This window comes from Lichenostomus cassidix, chromosome Z, assembly GCF_008360975.1.
Source record: "Lichenostomus cassidix isolate B80296 chromosome Z, HeHo_3.0, whole genome shotgun sequence".
NCBI lineage: Eukaryota > Metazoa > Chordata > Aves > Passeriformes > Meliphagidae > Lichenostomus > Lichenostomus cassidix.
In genome coordinates this window covers 48,858,090-48,876,745 of record NC_139511.1, presented here as the reverse complement: position 1 = coordinate 48,876,745, position 18,656 = coordinate 48,858,090, and positions in this window count along the sequence as shown.

Genomic DNA, 18,656 nt, shown 5'->3' with positions numbered 1-18,656 from the left:
CAGATAACTTTCATTAATTTTCACATTAGCAGCAGTGCTTGAATACCATAGCCACAGCTAGTCACCAAGCCTGTACAGCAGCTGAACCCTGACATGATGTGGAGGATCCAACCCTTAGATCACTAGCAGGAAGCAGATCTTGTAGAGGATGGATACAGAGAATAGTATGTATAGAAAGATTTGGCCTCTACAGAGGGAGAAGCACTTCAGAGGCCTGCTGCCTGAGACCAAGCTCTTCTGAAACTGCAACAGAAAGAAAATATTTACAGCAGCTTAAGAGTGTGGTTTTATCTCTTTGTGTACTTTATCACTTTGCAAGCTCTACATCATTGCTCTGCCCTAAAACCTGAGGAGAAATTTTCCTTCTCCATGAGATAAAGGTAACTGCTACAAGGATTTACTTGTTTTTATCTGAAAATGCTCAAAGAATTTAAGTGCTCTGTAAATAAGAGTAGAACATAGTGTTTACCAGAGCATGTATGGTAAGATTTTTTTTCTAATTTTTTCTCTCTGGGAGAGAGGCTACAGTTTTCAATGGCTGAATTTCCTTCAGCAGGAGAGTTCCCCTGAAAACCTCAGGATTATTCTGAGATAGCCCTGAGCAAACAACTGTCATGAAATGGCTAAAAGTTGTGAGACCTAAGGTAAACAGTGCTTGAGTTCTTTCCTCCATCCTCTTCTGAAGCTTATGAACTTCCTACATTCCAACTTTCTCCTCTGTAACACCTAGATAAAACCAGAAATCTTGTGATAAAATTGTAATAATTGCCCTTTCCCCCCCCAAAGGCAATAAATACATGGGTCAGCAAAAGGTTGAGGAACAGTAAGAAAGCAGAATTTAAGACACAATGAAATCTATTAATTCTTCCAGGACTTGTGTGGCTCAGGGAGGTGTGCAGGCTGACGAGGAGCTGGTCTGCTCTCTCTAGGGAAGCTGAGCACACTCTGGCACTTTGGCCAGCAGTACAATCACAGCTTGGGGGCTACAGCCCCTCGGGAGTGGGCACAAGTCACAGGAGAAAGGCAGCGTGAAGCAAGTAGTGTGGCAGCAGCGTGATTGGGAAGGTGCTTGTGGTAACTGATAGAAGCTTTCCTGCTTCATGGCATGCAGTAAAGCTCAAAGCCACGTTGGAAACAACATTTTTTGGAGCCTAGTCCCTCTGCACATTGCTGGCATCCCTTCTTGCTGTGGTGAGTATAAACTGGGAAGAGTGAGAGAGAAAATTCACCATATACAGAAAAACATAAAGGAGACACTGAAATACTCAGAAATACAATGAGACATACTTCCATGCTGCTTGTCAAATCTAGATGTTCTAATCACTTATAAGGGCTAAATGATTCCTGGACAAGGGGTGCAGAAGCAATCCTGACAGGCTATTGTACCTGAGGGAGTGCTGTCATAAAAATGTAGGTTTTTCTGCCTCTGCATATTAATCTCTTGACTCACTCACTAGGAACAAGCTCCTGGAGGGTGCTTGCAGCTGTTCACATTGCACAGCTAGCAGCTTCCCTGGGAACAGGAATGGGTTTGTCCTCACCTTTAATGTATCATTTTCTCTAATAAAATAAGGCCAATGCCTAATGTCTGGTACAGCTATATATTCTATGCATGAAAAAGCAACACTTTCTCAGAGAAACATTCCTAAACTGCAGAAGATTATTCTACATGGCTCCATCCTTACTGCAAAACCCTTTTCAGGAGACTTTAATACCCTTCATAGATTTGGCCCAACTCACAGCCCAGTTATTACATTTTAGACCGTGTGGCTTAGTCACTAGTACAGTTATGGTCAGCTGTGTGTAAGTTACGAATTTTCCTCCTTGGTCTTTCTCTTGTAATTTCTTTTTTTCTAATAATTTGCAGAGATAAAAACAAAAGGAAATTTGGCCCCACATACTTTGCTTCTTGTATCTCCATTGACAAATAATTAGTTATCAGGAAAAGGGTCATATGAGGGAGAAGTTAATTTATTTTGAATTTTTCTCAAAAATATAACAAAACAAAAGTGATAAGTTTTCTAAAGCTCCAAAGGGAAGAGAGCATTAGCTCCACTTACCCATACTTATCTCCATTTGCTATTCTCACCTATGTTGGTGAACACACTACAGGCATAAATCCCTACCGCCCTTGCAGACAAATGGGAATTGGGCTGGATTTCGGGTTGCTTTGCAGAGCTTTGAAACACATGAAGAAGGATGGAGGGAGGGAGGGGGGGAGGGAAAGAATAATTTCTGACCTTCAATGGCTTCTGGGGAGTGGGTCTTTGCCAGGCCCAAGCCTGAGCTATCAGAGTTTATGCCCACATTGCTGTTGCCTTGAAGAGGGAACAAAGCGATCTATACCAGAGCTAGTGCTGAAAGGAGCTGGTCTCCTTGTGCTGTGCTCATGCCTCCCTCCTCTCCCAGAAAGCTCACCGAGTGAAGTTTTTGCAGACTTGCATGGTGTATGTATATGAAAAGATATGACAAATTCCCAGGTGACTGCTTTATTTTCTAATACAGAAAAACTCAAGCAAACACCCTGCTTGATGAATTATTGTTTGACATTCATTTATTTCCTGATTTGGCCATCACTGCTCTCCATTGTATCAACAATTTTTCTTTTTTTTCTGTTCTCTTGTTCTGGCAATAGGAGAAATAACTGTGGTGGTGGGTGTGGTGAGAGGCAGAATAATCACCACTGTCCTGCTTGTAGTGGCTCCACTCTGACTCCTCATCTCCTTTGCAGCACCACTCCTCCAGTGGTTTTGCACACTTTCTGAGGCCTAAAAGTGCAGTCAGCTAGTTACTGTGGTCTGGTTTTAATTCATCTGCAGAGGATTAAAATTGCTGCCTGAATGAACTCAAATTGTTATTTTTTTCACCAGTAGCCCAAACAATCAGTGATGCTGAAGAACTGGTGACTGCAGTCATTCAGCCCAGGGTTCCCTTCTCCTCCTTAAATTGGAAAAATACAAGTTCAGGCAAAAATGTGAACTGTGCATAAAAAATACTTGAGAGTTCCTCGGGAAATAAGTTATATTTTTCCCTTCCAAATGTCTGGAATTGCAACTGTATTTGAATTCATCCCTGAGTTGAGATTAGAGGGGAAAAAGTCAGTTGCAAATGACTGTAACATATATTACTCAGACATGTAATATATATTATTAAAACAAATACCTAAAGTAAATGCTGTCTTGTACAGCATGACCTGGACATCAGAAGCATGGCCTTATCTTCACATAGAATAAGACGGTCTGGCTGTATTTCAGCCAAACACTGGGTGGATTTGTAAGGGCTAAGGAGTGGTGACTGACTTGGGACGGGAAGAAAAGAGAGCTCGGCTGTGTGACACGCCCCCCTTCCCTCTAGCCGATGGCCCCACCTAGTGACAGCGCGGTCACAGCGCGGGTGCACGCCAGCCAGGAATGGCCCTACTGCTGCGGGACGTTGTGGCCGGAATATGTTACGGCCGGAGGATGTTCTGACGGGATGAAGTCATGGCTGGGTGACGTTACGGCTGGGTGATGACGGTACGGCCACAGGACGTTGCAGCCAGATGATGTTATGGCTGGATGATGTTATGGCCACATGACAATATGACATGACAATATGAGTGGATGACATCGTGGCTGGATGACGTTACGATTGGGTGATGATGTTATGGCCATGGGATGTTACAGCCACATGAGGTTATGGCCAGATGGCATTATGGCCGGATGACGTTATGGCCGGATGACATTATGGCTGGATGATATTATGGCTGGATGACGTTGTGGCCATGTGACATTTTGGCCAGCTGACATTGTGGGTGGATGACGATGTTATAGCTGGGTAAGGTTATAATAAAGAGGGATGGGTCTGTCCCTCTGTAATTCTGTGTGGCTCTGGCAGCTCAGCCAGAGGTCGGTTTGGGGTCTGCTTTGGAGATCAGCTCAGTGTGGCTACGACTGGGCAGCAGCGTGAGGGTCACCAGGGCTCCCTCTCCCTTGGATCTGTTTTTTCCAACCTAAAGACAAGACGCAGGCACCATGGCAGGCACTGGCTTCTCTGCAGCTTCTGCCCACTCTCAGGCAGCACGGAGCTCCCACAATGGAATGGAAGAGCCAACACATTCCCATATGTCTTGCATGCATATTCATGCACATGAACAGCTTCTCTTAGAACTCCTCTCTCACAAACAGTCAAAGATGTCAAAGGTATTTCATTTATCCTATTTGACCGTGGAAGTAGGCCTAACAAATAAAGGAGGAATGCTTGAGAAAGCTTGTCATGGTTTAACCCCAGCTGCCAATTTAATAGCATGCAGGCACTTGCTCAGCCTTCCAGACAGGAAGGAGAATCAGTTAGAAAAGTGAACCTTGAGTGTTGAGATAAGAACAGTAGAAAAATTCCAACTGAACTAAACTAAACTAAACTAAATTAAACTATAATATAATACCATCACTGCTAACAATAATGCTGGTAAAAACAATAATAACAGTTGTAATGAAAAGGAGAGGGGGAGAGAGGAATAAAACTGAAGAGAAAAAGTGATGCATAGTACAGCTGCTCACCACCCACTGACCAACACCCAACCTGTCCCCTGTGATCAGCTCCTCCTGGACAGCTGTCCCCCATGTATATACTAAGCATGAAGTTGTTCTATGGTATGGAATATCCCCTTGGCCAGTGTGGGTCACCTGTCCCAGCTATGCTGTTTCCTTGTGTCCCTGCTTGTTGGTGTAGCACAGGAATTCTTGTGTCCCTGCTTGTTGGTGGAGCACAGGAATCTGAAAGTACTAGTGAGCAATAACTAAAACATGAGTGTATTACCATTTTTCTCATACTAAATCCAAACCAGAGCACTGTACCATCTCCTGGGAAGAAAATTAACTCTATCCCAGCTGGAACTAGGACAAAGCCATATGACAAACCTTTGGTTCACCTAGTGTATCAAGGTTTCAAGATATTTAATATTGCCCTTCTCCTTTATCATTCAAGAGATTTATTCTTTTCCTCAGTATGTAAAAAAATGCTACATTTTTCTTGCTACTCAGCAGCTGAATGATGTCAGTGGGATAAGGTTAATTAGTGTCTGACCAGTCTAGAGATGTCTAACAATGTCAATGAATATGAAGGTGATATGTATACCCTTTCAACTGAGATTGTCTGTGCTGGACCACTAGCTGCTATCTTCTTTTTGATATGAAGATTTAAACCTTTTCCCAGTTACCTCTGTCTTGGACATCTCAAGCCTCTTTTTTTTCTACTTATTATCTTGATCTCTGTTGGTTATAGTCCATACTAGATTATTTCAGCGTGCTGTATCAGAAGATGAACTGTAAGTCTGCCTGGAAAGTGGAATTAATGCCAGATGCAGCAGTTTGTTTCACATTCTCAAATGACAAACATTTTGTAGTCAAAACAAAGTGCCTGTGGTAATGCCTAGTGTATCTACTGAAAGCAAGATTTACCCAGACTATCTTTTCCTCTATACCAGACAGTCCCTATTATGTCCCTGCCTGTGAAATAATCCTCCTGATAGACTTGAATTTCATTCCCTTTACCTTAAATATATCTTAACTGTCTTGCTATTTGGCAATGTTAAGGTCTCAGTTCTGAATGAAGGACAGGTTGTTTGGGCTTGATGTGCTGGTGGGATGTTTCCCAGTTTGTGAAATACTACTTTTTCTGTTTTCTTTTCTGTACAGAGGCAAAGTACCGGCTTAGGAAAGCCAACCTCCCTACTTGCTATTTCTGATAACACAGCTGAATACTTTAGTATGAAACAGTAAGTCATGCCCTCTGTATAAACTAGATTTTATATTTAGAAATAATTATGTATTAATACAAGTTTTACAAATCCAGTTTAGGCACTGCTCCTCTTGGTTCGGGATTTTTGATGCTTAAATATGGGCTTAAATATCATGCTGAATGTCTTGTTTGTGCAGGAGTAAATGCAGTCATGTTATCCACAAGTTAGAATACAATCAGGACCTTGAGCTTTGGCATATCCAGTGTATTCTCCTGGTAAAAATGAGCCAGGAGGCGATGGAGAAATTCCCAGTGGAAGACAAGTAATTACAGATTTGCACTAAAGCTCTCAGAAAAGAAACAGCCAGGAGATAACCTGGACTCCACCATTCTTTCCCCCTCCCAAATTATAGCATCTAGTGAAGTAGAATATAAGAAAAATGTGTGGCATTCAGCTATAGCAAGTCCAGAGAAGGCCACGAAGATGATTACAGTGATGGAGCACTTCTCCTACGAGGAAAGTGTGAGAGAATCTGGGTTATTTAGCCTGGAAGAGAAAAGGCTTTGGGGTGACTTAATTGCTGCCTTCAGTACCTGAAGGGAGCCAACAGGAAACACGGAGAGAGACTTTTCAGAAGAGCGTTTAGTGACAGGACAAGGGGCAATTGATTCAAACTGAGGTTTAGATTAGATATTAGGAAAAATTATTTACTGCAAGGGTGATGAAGCAGTGGAACAGGTTGCCCAGAGAAGCTGTGGATACCCCGTCCCTGGAAGTGTTCAAAGCCGGGTTGGATGGGGCTCTGGGCAACCTGGTCTAGTGCAAAGTGTCCGTGTCCACAGCAGAGGGATTGGAACTACATGATCTTTAAAGTCTCCTTCCAAACCAAACCATTCTGTGATTCTATGGTTCCATATACTGTACTTTTAACTATCTCTGTGTCTGGAATATGTGTAGGGAGTGTCTTATCAGGAGGCAGGGAGCCGTGGAAACTGCAGGCCACCAACCTTTCTTGTACATCCCTCTCTCTAGCTAAACCCTTCACTTCAACAGCATAGGAATTTCCCCTTGCCATTACTTTTCTGCTAATTCCCATTGTAACTCTAGTTGCTGAAAAAAACCCCAAAACAATAACTATTTGGCCAGTTCAGTGATTTTCCTGCAATGTGGGAAGAATATGCATTGGGACATTTTTCTTGCATTGATGCAATTAATCACATGCACTTTTGACAAATATTTAGTGTTGGGACAGAGGGCAGTAATGTCTAGTACTTTTCTTCTTATTTGCTCTGGGTCTTGTGCTTTATGCTTAGGAAGTAGGCAGTACAAGAAACTCACATTGGTCTGTTCTGCCCTTGCTGCCATTGTGAACCTTTTTTTTGTGGATGCTCAGGCCACAGGTGTTTTGTGAGACAGTTTCTGTGGCCTGGTTGCTTGTCTCCAATGTGCAAGATTTTGGAAAGTAGTTAGTTTTATAAATAAATTTATTTTCTAAACTTGTATTTGGTTCCTTCTCAGTAGAGTCAACCAGTGTTTTTTTTGCATAGAGATACCTTGCTTTGGTTTGAGTTTGAATAGGATCTTCATTTTACTTGATGACTGCTTCGCTTTATGCTTGCATCATTCTGAGGTCATTGGCTGACCCAGAGACCCATCAAGGGTATATTTAATAAAATAGCATTTCAATACAGTGAAGTGAGTTCACTATGTAACACTTTTCACTGGTGCACATAAAATGAAGGCTAAACCAAGGATAGTAATACCTTGGATGTGGCCTCAAGTGAATTTCCTTATGGACTTCACTGCTGAGTGGTGTTTTCTGATTTTTCCATTAGCAATAACATTTTTTGGAACACATCCTCCTTCTCATTCAGTAGTGATATTGAGCTAACATACAACAGAGAGTGAAGTTTATGTTACCAAAACTCATTCCTTGAGATGAGTGTCAGTAGGTTAATATCGTTATAGGGATTTTGGGGAGAACTCCAGTGTAGATTGTTTTACCACAAGAAGCTTTTCTCAAAATTCTCCTTCATGCTGCCTAAAGTGTCTGTGTTCACACAAAATAAATCCCCTCACCTGTGAATAAAATACTTTCTCCATAAAACGTGGCCTGTTCTCAAACTGTCTTTCCTGTGTCCTGATTGCTGACTCTGTGACTCCCCTATAATAAAGCTGCTGCTTTAATAATGCTCAAGGTACCTCAAAAGGATAGTTCTGTGTTTATGACTGAGCATGGTTTGCATTGGTAAAAGTTCTGATTCTTCGTCATGGGCAACTGAAAATAAAACACTGGAAAATGTAATAAACAGATGTTCTGCTTGCCACAGCAGTTCCCAAGTGCTGCAGTATTTATATCCCAGAACTGTCCCTTTCTTCATATGATCAAGGCTCTTGTTTTATTAGAGATGTGCCAAGGCATAAAGCTCATTTCAGCCTCTTTAGCTGTGTCTGTTACCTTTACATGTGAGAAGCAGGAAATGACTACAGAGCACAACATCCTGCAAAGGATTATGATTGGACTTGCCTGGTTTTGTTTTGGCATAGCTAGGAGGCTGCTGTAAAGTTTTAGGGTTGCGGTGTGTAAGGTTCAATGCAGAATGCAAGTTATTAAGTTTGCACTCCTAATATGCTAATATTAGAGAGCTGAAGGATCATTTGCCCAACTGCAAGAATGGCTTTGCCTGAGGGCAAGCTGTGAGATGTGATCGTCATCCTCCTGATTTTGATCATTCTTGTGTGATGTACTAAGAGGTGGCAAAGGGATCTGCAGTGCTCAAGTGCCTTGCCACATGCTGATCTGGCTTCTCCTTAACAATAACAAATTGGTCATTTATACCAGCACATCTGGCTTGTCCTTGGTGTGTTACTTGTTGCTCAGATGCTGACATGGTCTGAAAGCTGAAAGGTAGACAAGCTGTGATGACGTACTCTATACTGTAGGATGTGACACAGTCCTGAAAAATATCCCTTTAGATGCTGTTGTTTTTTGATTATTTTGAATTGCCTCTTAGCTCTGTAGTTGAGGACAGCAGCACTGCCAACACTCCTTTTATTCACCAAAAAAAAAAAATAAAATCAGAGGACTCTTTAGAGAATGGTTGCACCAAAACATGGTTAAAATAATATACAGAAATATTAATATATTAAAAATGTTTTTGCACCCACCAAGATACAGAAGCCAGTTTTAGCTTTCCACTTAAAGCAGCCTTTCTTTTTGACTGTTGGTAAGGCAAGATCACCAAGATCATGACAGTTTCACATGGTAATTGAAAATCTGCTGGCCTCATTAGGCCACATATTCTAATCTGTAGAGAATTCAACACAGGAAAAAGTGGCTTTGTCTAAAGATCAGAATATGTGGCCAGGAAGACATAAACAAATCCTGTTCATGGATATGAATAATTAACTTAAATTCTCTCAGTCCGATTACACAGACATAACTGACTATAAAATCATAGTCTGTCGAGTGAAAATATTCAATGACCATCTAGAAGTTGTTTTGATGCTTCTTTTCTGATTGTAATAATCCATTTTGATTCATACTTCAGGGGTTTGCAACACATATGCTTTAATACAGAAAGTCAGCTCAGCTCATTACAACTACTACTGTTCTCAGGCTTAGCTGCACAAGTCATTGGCTTCTAGCTCCTGTCAGTCATGCCGAGAAACAAATGAGAAGTATCAGACCAGCCTCAGGTCCATGACTCTACCAGAGCCCACTCTGCTAATTATTAATTGCTATCCACTGTAACTGGAATGATGAAAGATAATCCTGTGCATACATTCAGAACACAAAGTTGTTTTAGGACATTTGCCAAAATCAGCACTACAGAATGGCTCCAAAATTGGTAGCTACTGATTGATTTGCTAGAAGGTGAAGATGTCTTTTTTCTTTTTAGATTTATGTTGCCATACTTGCGGATTTCTATGACAGAATTTTTAATATTAATAGTAAGAAAACAAATATTAACCTGTCAGTCCAGGTTTGAGGTGAGGGAGATTGGGATGGGGAATAAAGGTATGTGTAAAGAGGACTGCTGCTCCTGAGACTCCAGAGGTTGCTAGGTAGTGAGAAAGAGTGACTGCATGAAAAGAGGAAATAGAACTGCTGTTGTCTTTTAGAGGTCCCAGTGCTTCTTTGGAAGAATTACCTGGGACAAGTGACCTTCTCCCATACTACTGAAGGGCAGGAAGCTTCATAGAATTTCTCCAGGGAGACACATCATCAGGGAGCAGAGCTGAGGGTTTTATGCTATTTGGTGCATAGAAGGATCATTTTGTTTGCTTTGGCTATGGAAAAAATTGTATTCAGCCTCTCTCGCTATCATTTTTCTTTGGCTCTTTGTGAGGTTTGAGTCTCTTTTGGAATTTCGTCTCCTTCATGCTGATTTGCACCTCCAGAATGCAGAGAAGAAAGTTTTCTTGCTGGCTGGTATGCTGGTATGGTTGCATTTCTTGGGGCTAGAGGGCTGTCAGGGCCAGGGGAAGGAAACAGCTGTGTCTATTCCTCTGCCCTCTCTTCTGTGGAGGAATTGCACTGAGAGGTGTGTCTTACTCACTTCACACCAATCTCCTGGCTCCTATCCTCTCTACCAGATAAGCTGCAGAGAGAAAATATCTGCTTGTCCAGGCTGGTGCTTCTCCATCTCCCACTCCCTTGAGAGGTGCTTTGGAGAAACTTTTGGTGTGGGATTCCCAGTGTGACCCTGGGCTGGGCTGGAGCATCCTCCGGCAGGACCTGAATGTCGGGCGGGGGCTCCCAACAGACCCTATCAGGAATGAATTAGAATGTTTCATTCTTGTAAGTGATACTTTTTAAAGTAAACATCCCTGTGTTCCTGTGATGTGTAACTAATGGAGTGCTAAACTCTCAGGGCTGGTTTAAGACTCAGAAAATACATGTGTTGCCAATCCATCATGTTCCTAATACTAATTAACATAGCAGGGACACAATAAAGCCCCAGAACCTGCACGCATTACCCAGCTCACATTACCACTCTCTAAGAGTCTCTCTATTGACCTAACAAAAGTACACATTGGAAAAACGAGACACGGTCTTTTCTGACTCAGCTAGACCTATTCAGCCAAAGACGAGAGCTGAGGACTCTCATTTATTATTGTCCATTATTATTCTGGTATATCATGGAACAGAGTTCTCAAATAATGTACAATGACTTTTCTACTTTTGTTAGTATCTGTGTGTGTTACCTGCTGCTAGGCAGGCAGGCTTAACACATAACACAGGTAGAGTGGCCACTGACTTGTGATATCCTTGTGTGGGGGGGCACATTCTGCTCCTGCACAAATGAAAATAAGATCTTACTTGTTGATTTACATCCACATTATTTGCAGTTCAGTTGCGATGAAAATCTTATTGCTCTTAAACCTTTCCTAGTATGATTGTCCCAGGCTTAAAATTATTCCTCAGCAGAAAAGGCAGGGGAAAAAAAAAAAAAGAAGTAAAAATTTGATTAAATTCATTCTTGACTAGAAAAACATTTATTTCTAGATCCCAGGAATTTTTTTTCTTGTACTAAGAGACAGTCATGTTCCTGCAATCACCTGCAATATGGTCCTTTTAATGTATGATAATTCCACTGATTTTAAGAGTTGCATGATGTATAGCCAAAGATAAGCTGGAAGGAATCTGGACAGCAAGAGATTATCACATTTATGTTGCACTTATCCCTAAGTGGATGCAATCTGGCTTTGAGGCAGTTATGGGCAAGCTGCTGCTTACTTCCACAATTTCATGGTGAGGATTTTATGGTGCCTCTGTCTGAATGAAGTAGAATTTGCTCACCAGCACTTGAGGCTAGGGTGTATCTCCTATTGTTGCACATCATTTGGTGGGCTGATTATAGATAACATTGGTTTCATCATTATGGCCTGAAAATCTGGTGTGTTGTTGGAGTGATGCCTCATTTTGCAAGTAAGCACACCACTACAAACAACTTGGGCCTTGGACACATTATCACATGTTCTTACTTATTGGTAAAAATTTTAGATTAATAATTTTTTTCCTGAACCACTTATTTGTGTGTGTCTCGCTATCATAAATGTATTTGAAAGACTTTTCTCATCACTATTTAAAAAAGGGAGCTAGTAATTTATAGGTATATATCCCCCGATATATATCCTGAATGATATCCTGAATGTGTGTCATTCAGGATTCTAGTATATGGTTAAACCAGATGGTATCAACTGGATGGAAATTCTGGCTGATGTGCTAGTGTTTCTGTGCTGCTGTCCAGCAGAGGATGAATAATGTCCCCTATAGACCAGGGAAGTGTCCCCTAAAGAATATATCCTTTGGGTGAGAGTCACAGAGGAGATGGAGATGCGCAGAACAAAGTCAACAAGACAGTTCTGCCCCAGCCCTGTGGCACAGCAGCTTCTCTCACCTTTTTGAGCTGAACAGTCAAAGAAGAACTGGCGAGAAACTCTTTAAGCCCAGTGTTTTGTGGATCATACTACCAGTGAACTGGTCATAGAGTGCAGGCAGAATCTCTGAACAGCATGTGGTCTTCTCCTTTAAGGCAAAATTAATTAAATGTGGGCTTTACCCGATTTCCCCCCCAGCTGGCACAGGAGATTTTCTGTTGACTTCAGCAGGGCAGAGCTGGTTATAGACCTTCACTCCTAGAAATGGTTCATTTTATGCACTGAGTGGTTTGACGCTCTGCATAGTTGATATGATCTTCGATGTCCAGAGATCATGAATTACCTAAGTGTTATGGATATTAAATCATGAAGTAGATGACAGTGTCCCCTGTCATATGATCTTAGTGTACTTTGTGGGATAGTCTTTTTTATTATTGCCAGTAATCATAAGTGCTGAAAAAATACCATAAGCAAAATGGCATTTTAAAGTACAATGCATCTAATGTTCTTAATATATGTATACACATCTGCAATATGTTAAACTCAGATTTATGCCCATTTAATCACAAGGATTTCAATGGGGTGTCTGTGTGGAATGAAGGGAAAAGTTTGATCCCAGAATACTCAATGACTGCACCTTTCAGGAAGACTTCATGCCTTAGATTTTCACCTAGACTTTATTATTTATAATAATAAATTTATAATAACAAACACAGCACTCATTAAATATATATTCATAATAAATTCCATGCTAACAATGATCTGTCTACTGTAGGAATAATGTGACGTACTGCTTGCTTTCTCTTTGATGATTTAAAAAAATGGTGCATCCAGATAAATCTGACATATGGACATTTTGAGCTACGATGTTAAATGCCTGGTAAGGGTGTTCTCAGGCTAGAGATATGACCAGGATCTATTCCAAGAACCAAAGCCTGTCAATAAGCAGGTGCCCTTGTGAGAGGAAATGAGTTTGAAGCAGTTACAGCTCCTGTGTTCCTCTTCACAGGTATAAGTCAGAAAAAGAATGGATACTTCAGTTCAGCTCCCTTCTGCTATGGGACAATTCACAAGATCATGAAAACTTCTGCCTAGCAAGAGTGCGTGCAAAGCCACTTCTTAGCACTGCAACAAGAAGTGCACCAAAAGCAGGGCAAAAGAAACAGCAAATGAGATGGTCCTAAATGTCCCCTAGCAGGTAGGTGCTGTGTTCAGCTAGGGCACCAGCTTCTCCTCCTGTGGTGGCAATACCACCCCTTCAGAAGGTGACATTGTTGTCAGCCCTCCATTTGTGTTGACCCTAGATAGAGCCAGAGGTCCCAATGATGGTGGCTGAGACAAAGGTTGGAAGGAGTGATATTCATCCTGTCTCCACAATGCTTGGCAGGAATGTTGTTCAGACAAAGTGTGGCATATTAAAAAATTTTGCCACTCTGTTTGGGTTACTTAAACGACCTTCAGTGAAGGACTTCTTCTTCCAGGGTCCTAAAGATACATACTTATTTCACTGTCCACTCTGTGTTTTCTGATTCTCCCAGATTATCCCCATGCCATTGCAGAAGTACTAGCCAAAATAGAAGAAAATAAAAATACGAAAAAGGATTTCAAAGTGCTCTGATTTTATTTGTATAGTAGCAGAAATATCTTCTACCTCAAACATCACCTAAAGTCTTGTGGAAGGGGACTCTGCACCCATAAACGCTGGTTGGCTTGTTTTATCTGATACAATGCCAGATTTTGATGCTATTTTTCATGTTGGCTGCTACCTCAGGTCATCCTATTAATTTCAGTAGGGCTGCTCAGAGACTGCAATGCTACAATCTGGCTAGTTGCAGTTACATGATTGAACTTTTACTGCTAAGCACAGCATAGCCTACCCAACTTATTTGATTTAGCAGGTGTCTTATTGGCATTTAAAATATTTTGCATACGATTATAATGAATCCTGAGGGAAGAAAAACAAAACAAAACAAAACAAAGCAAAGCAAAACAAAACAAAACAAAACAGCACAAACTAGCTTACTAGTAAGACTTCTCGTTTTTCTGCTAAAATATGGCAATCAAAAGGACAATTTATGTTGCAGAAACTTGACCTTTACTTTCCAGGACTGTAAAATAAAACCCCAACCCCCACACTTTCTGCATCTGGTTGACATTTGAATAAAACTGCCAGAGTGCAAACAAATTTTGAGAAAACATCTCCAGCAAACTCTGCATCGACTCTAAAAATATTCTTGGCTAAGTAACTTTTTAAGGCCATATGCTGAGAAAAAAAATAAACCCCAAAACTTCACTAGAATTTATTGCAACAAGAGATTTGCCAAACTACTTAAGACATTTGGGAAGATTATAGTGAAGTACATTAGTTGCTGACTTGACAATTTGCTGTGCTCACTGCTTGCATAGTGGATTCTTGATATTCATGCTGAGAGCTGATCCAACTTTCTAGTACATTTTAGTAAGAGACCTGCCAAACGTCTACTGGCTTATTAAATGCTGGCAAACCACAGGGCAGCCTTGTTTATGAGCCACAGCAAAGCTGATACGAATGGCACACAAACCCTCCTCTTGCCTCCCCCTCCCCCCCTTTTTTTTAAATTCAAAATTTTAGCACAGGATTTTATGGGGATGGGTTTGGACTGGTTTGGACTTAGAGTCTCTCTAGGTCTGCCCTCATATCCCCTGGCCACGAATCTGGAGGCTGCAGAAGAGGCAGTTCTATTTCACTGAAATGTGGTTTTTTTGCTTCATCGAATGATCACCAGGATGTTGTGGTCCTGTTTGCAGAGGCATGGGCCAAATTGTGGCCCCTTGGTACATCCCCAGTGAGCAGATGTACCAAAACAGAGCTTCCAGCCACAGAGAATAAAGCTGGCCATCCTTTACAGTTCATCCCTCTTCCTTCCTGCGAGCTCAGTTGCCAGGGTGAGGAGTGTAAATGGGAAACTCTGCTGCACTCTGTGCCAAATCCAAAGATGTCTATGTCCATGTGAATGCTTTCACTGATGACTCTGGACTTTCTGTCAGGCTTTCACTAACTGTGTCAGAAGTGGCAGTTCTGCTCCATTCACCCAAACTACTTTTGCTATCATTCCAGTTTAGTAGGACAGAAGATTATCCTGGTACGATAAGCAAGCCTTGCTATAAAGAGGCTAACCCTTGCCCTCCTTGCCAAAGCAATAGTTCTTACAAAGGCAATGGTATCACTGTCACATTCAATACAATTTTCTTCCATTTCATGCTATAATGAATATATTACCTCAACATTTCTTACCTCCTCATAATATGTTATCCTCATAAAATTATTTTATCTATTTGACTGGCATACAGGAATAACAGAAAATTCCTCCCCTGACTCTCCCTACAAATATATTAGGCAGCAATATATTTAAAGAGTAAACAATTAAATGCTCACTTAAAACAGAAAGTTAAAAAACCCCTTCCAAACCGCAAAAAACTCCAAACCGAAAAACTTCCTTGTTTAAAACGTTCTAGGGTACAATTCAGAAATTCAGAAAGGTCTATGCTGTGGATAAGAATCTTATCCAGGTTTATTTTAGTGCTAGGGTTTACTTAACTGCTATTTACAAGAGACGGTGGGAGTCTAATATACATGCATAAATCCACATTTTAATGGAAGGAAACTGCAAAAGAAATCACAGTTTGTATTGACTGGATAATATGGGAAAAGGTAATGTCTTTGAGTCTTTTTTCTTATTTTTAAAAAATCTTTTTCCCGATACCCCTCCCCTAATTCCCGCAGTTGAGATCACCCGCAAAATGTCAACATCTTCGCTGTAGCAAATTTACGGCAAGTCGCGGAGGAGAACCTTTCGGTCCGGGCCCGATCCTGCGCTGCATGCGGGCGCGCACCGCGCAGGCAGGGCGGGAGCTCCTCTCGGGCACCGGGACCCGGGGAAGGCAAGGAAGGGGCCGGCGGGCCGGGCGCAGGCAGGAGCAATTTGTTTCAGATTAAACGGTAACATCTCTGACCCAACAAGCGGCTGGGATCCTCCGCATTTGTCATCGCAATCTGCCCTCGACACTGCGGAGAGAGGGCAGGATCAAAGCATTCCTCCTGGTAAATTGCGCCCGGAGCTGCCGTTTGGTTAGCCTGCCCTAACCTCGCTAATAAATTTCCCTGGAGGAAGGGAGGGCTGGGAAGGCCGAGGGACTGCGGCACTTGCACCTGCACCTGCCCACAGAGCCATGATGCAAAGCAGGGCCTAGCGCTGGCCGCCCCGGGGCCGCTAGTCTTTGGGCGAGGCGAGGGTGCAGCCCTTACAGTGCCCCGGGGCTGCTCCTCCGCCCCTCGGGAAAGGGCGCTGCTGCAAGTGACACAGCCCCGCCGCCGCCTGCGAGGCCTGAGGACCCATCCTCGGTCCCCTTCGGGGTCTGGCACATGCCCATCCGCCTCGGGCAGCGAGGCTCCCGGGGGGATCCCCGTGGCAGCGCTCGGGGCGGGGGGAGGCAAGGGTGAAGGTGCGCGGCGGAGGCTCTGAAGGAGCCCCGGAACACCTCAGCCACCCTGGGCCCAGGTCTCGGCGCCAGGCACGGGGACCCGCAGGCACCAGGGCTGACGCGATGGCGGAACGCTGAGCTTGGGAGCGCTATGCGGGGCAGGTGGATGCACAGCTGCACATCGCGGGCTTCAAAGCCTCCCCTCGCGTGGAAATCAGCGTCCTTCCCAGCACGGCACGGCGCCGCACCTGCCCATGTCAGCTCACAGCGGGCACGGCTGACACCGCGGCCCAAAACGGAGGACTGAATGGGAGAGGAGGTCCCAGGAGGGTGGGAGCGGCAGTGCCGTAGATCGCTTTCCGCCTTCTCCCGCGGGTGCGTCCCGCCGGAGGACGGCAGAGGCACCTCTTCGTCCAAGCGGGAGAGAGAGGAGTGGCTGGAGGGGAGCTCAAAAGCGCTGCGGAGCCAAGCGCAAACAACGGGAGTAGAAGAAAGTTATACAAACAAGTTTTAAAATCGTGGCTGGGTTTCACAGCTCCCTGTGGATAAAGTAAACAGGAGGCGAACTGTTTTGTAATTTACTCCAGCGGACCGCAGAATCGTACTTTGTAATTTGGTGTCGGTTTACAGACAAAGGCGACTTCTGTTTCCTAACCTAGCAGGTCCTTTGTCATGCTTGTGCCTTTTAAGAGGGACCCCAAGGGGGAAAGTGGAATTCCTTGGGTATTTGCCTTTTAGTCATGCTTGTAAGTCAAACAGTAGCCGGGCTCTCTTTTGAGATGAATAATAATACCTGCCGTCGGGGGATGCGTTTCCTTCTCCCCGCTCTCCCGGCGGTGCCGCCCGAGGAGGACAAACCTCCCTGGTGACAAATCCGCCCTCCTCGCGGGTGCCCGCATACCTCTGGGCGAAGGGGAGGGCTGGTGCCCTGTCCGGGTTGCAGCGGAGCTGGAAGCTCCGGGCGCCGGGCCCTCGCCGCGTCACGGAGCTGCCCGCCACTCGCGCTGTGGCCTCTGTCCCGAAGGGCTGCAAGAGCAGGGTTTTTCCGTGCCGAACCGGTGTCCGGCAGCTGGTCCGTGTGCTTACCGTGAGTGGATGCCCGCGTTTATTATATACATGAATATTGTCAGTATTTATTACACACATGCGCTTCTCAGGGAAAGGATGAAATATTTTCCCTTTTCAGGAAACGAGTTGCGGCCATATATTCTGCATATCGTTAGATTTCAATCAGTACACACTGGTGGGAAACTAGTGCTCTCCCACATGTCTTTACTTTTTTTTTCCTGGGCAAAATCCGTTTAGATTCACCAGTTTTTCCCCTGCCCAGTGCTGAACGTGGCTGTGGTGTATTCTGTCTATTTCTGCATCTTGGGAATTGCCATTTTCAGCGGTGGAAGCACGGAACTGTAGCCTCTCAATGGCACGACTGAGACTTTGTGGGTCACAATTTCGATCGCTCTCTGATTTGGGAAAAAACGGACATTACACAGCTCCCAAAGAGCAGCGTCCGTCCGGGAGGGGCGGGAAGAAAGTTACTTTGCAGATAGGTGGTCGGTGGAAAACGTTCCCAATGAAGGGAGGGAATGTTAAAAAATATACGAGTATTTTTCCTCGCCTTAATTCCCGAAAGGAAAGGATTTCGCAGCATTTTCGGGCTCGGGAAAAAAGGCCATTGCGACGCGTACCTTCTACTCCCGGGTGAAGCAACGGCAACGACCGCAAACGAAAAACCCGGTGGCTGTTTGAGACTCTTAAAACTGCGCCCCCGGCCAGCTCCTCCAGTAGGGGGACGCCGCTCGCCTGCGGAGCGTGTTTCTTAGCTGCCATAATCAGGGGCTCTACTTTTTCTTCCTCGCTTTCCTTTCTCTCTCCTTTTTCGCCCCGAAATGAAAGCTCACCACCGCACCGTGCGCCGCTCCCGTTTCCGCCCCGCGCCCGCCCGCACCCACGAGCGGCGGCCGGCACACGCGCGGGGGGCGGGGCTGCCGCCGCGCGGGCCAATGGGAGCGGCGGCCGCGAGGCGGGCGGCCAATGGGCGGCGCGGGCGGCGGCGGCGGGCGCTGATATCGCGGCGGGGCGGCGGCGG